We start from the raw sequence: 2,813 nt of genomic DNA, 5'->3' as shown, positions 1-2,813 counted from the left end.
GAGGCAGGATAATCACTTGAACCCAGGAGGCGGAGGTTGTGGTGAGCCGAGATTGTGCTATTGCACTCCAGCCTGGAGCCAGAGCGAGACTCCATCTTAAAAAACAAAACAAAACAAAAAACCAGGAATCAATTTCTGGATACATCACACTCGAGTCAAAACCTAGAAAGCTGAGGAAGCAACCCCTGATAGCCCAAAGGAATATCCTAAATATGAATGTAAAGAAATAGGAAACCTTAAGCTCATAAAAAGTAAGTAACTGAGTGAGAACTACTTATCTTACTCAGTCTCACCCCTACCTCACCAAATACTTTTAGATGTTCCTACCTCTCCTTTTAAGACAAATATTAAACCTTTTTAATGGAAAGTATTTATTACACCACCGTTGTGGGAATTGTTTTACTCACTCTACTATTTGCAGTAGGACTATGTACTGTAGCACCCTCAGGGTGGAATATCAGACAGAGAATCTCAATTACTGTACCATTTTGCTTAATTATTATCCTCATAGCAGGAATAATGGTTACTAACAGAAAATAACACATGGGCCTTTCCAAACATGTGCCTCTGCCTGTCATTGGGTGAGGAATGTTGTTTCTATACCAACCAATTAGGCCTAGTAAGAGACGCTGCTGAAATACTTAAGGAAAGGGCTAAAAAGCTAAGGGAATACCAAAACAACCAAATAGATTCTTGGTTTGGGAACAAAATCATAGCGTGGGTCATCCCATTCCTGGGACCTCTCCTAATAATATGCCTAGGTCTAATGTTCTTACCCTGCCTAATTAACTTTTTTCAAAGATTTTTAACTGACAGGATCATGGCCATTTAACCCAAAAACATCCACAAATAGCGTTACTACTACAGTTAATCCAAGACCAGAAAACGCTCGGTCCCCTCATCAGCAGGAAGTAGCCAGAAAGAACACTCTGCCTCTCATCCTTTTTATAACTATAAGGTCTGGATTGACAGAGCAGGAGTATCACCATCTTGGACAAGCACCACTCTTCTAAAGTTCCCCTTGATCAAAAACCACCTAAATCCAAAGGGCATCAGCCTAATGGCTAAGGTCAGCATGACCATAAACTACAAATGACGTCTCTGACCAGAAACATTCCAACCATAAGTTAAAGCCCTCCCCAACCAGAGACATGCCAGCCCGGAGATAACCTCCCCTCCAGCTGGAGAGATGTCAGCCTCAAGACAACACCCTTCCAACCAGAGACATTCCAACCCTCAATAGAGTTCTCCCCTACACAGGAACATTCCAAGCCTGTGATAAGCTCTCTCACCCTGAAACCAATAAACACCCTTAGTATGTAAGAAAGAGCACTCCTGACTTAAATTGGATAGAGGCCCCGCTCAGGTTTATTCTCTAAAATAAACCTGTCTTTGACTGTTGGGCCTCTTTTCATGTTTCTTTCCTCTTTCTTGAACTCTTACAACACCTTTGTTAGAAGCAAATTTTTGGTGCTGCAAAATAAATAGCACTCGAACATAAATTTAATTTTCTCAGCAAGGCAATTTTACTTCTATAGAAGGGTGTGACTCGTGGATGGAGCAATGTTGAGAGCACACCTGAACAAGGGAGGGGAAGGGGTTTTTATTCCTGACGCAGGTAGTCCCTACTGCTGTGTCGTGCCCCTATTGACTAGGGTTGGACAGCACGGTCTAAGCTAATTCCGACTGGCTGTTTTAAAGAGAGCAGGGTATGAGTTGGAGTGGTGGAGTGAGTAGTTTGGCGGGAAGGACAGTTAGGAACAGGTGACTAAAGGTGACTCAGGTCAGTGCAGGTGATCAGGGGTAACTCAGAAAAGAGCAGGTGATTGGGGAATAGGTGTGAACTACCGATTAGAACTGGTGGAAAAGGTTGTTTACTGAAACTAGGGGCAAGGAGGCAAAGAGAACAAGGAAGTTTAACTTTAAAATGGAGAACAAAGAACAGGGGACCTGAACATACTGATACATTGGTTCCTTGGAGAGGATCTCAGAACTCATTGTACTTAACAATTTACAGGCTAAAACATTTGAAGAGGAATTTATTATGTCCTACAATTTCTCCCTTTCAATTTTCATAGTACTTCCTCTTCAAACTTTTTTAACATGTCTTGGCTTTGCTGCTCGACTTAATCCTTTAAAAGAAAAAGTTTATCTGAATAAAGTGGAGGTGAGTTAAGGAAGATTTTAGTAAGTGCTGCTTTTATAATCTTTGCACTAGCCCACAGATGCATGGTATGACGCAACACCTAACAAGAATGAGCACACCTATTACGGCTGCAAGAGAAGTAAGAATTGAGGCTATGATTTCTTTCCAATTACTGAACCACCTTTCTAGCCACCCTGAGAAAGGATTAGCAACTCCAGAATTTTAGCTAGTTCATTGGATAGAGCGGTAAGTCTTTGTAAGGCCCTTGTTATGTTCCCAGAGGGGCAGTGCTGTTTGGGATAAGGTACAACACTGAGTTTTAATCATAACACAAACACCACCTTTTTCTGCTAATATCATATCTAGGGTCATTCTGTTTTCCCAGGCCATCTGACTAGTGGGACCCAATTGTTCTGCTATTCCTTTGACAGCATCCCTGGTGTAATTAATAAACTGCTGCTGATTATAATAGATGTAATTTATCCAATCTACATTTTTATTAATCATCACCCACGAAAATATTGACTTAAATCCTGCAGCTATTTGATCTCGGGCTTTAAATTCATCTGGTACTCCTCGTGGAACTCCAGTAGCATTTATATAAACATGGGGGTCAAAGGACCCATGTAAAGCACTTCTTTTACAATTTTCTTTTTTATCGTGTTGA

Source organism: Macaca fascicularis, chromosome 10 (genome assembly GCF_037993035.2).
Source record: "Macaca fascicularis isolate 582-1 chromosome 10, T2T-MFA8v1.1".
NCBI lineage: Eukaryota > Metazoa > Chordata > Mammalia > Primates > Cercopithecidae > Macaca > Macaca fascicularis.
Note: the sequence above shows the minus strand (reverse complement) of the source record.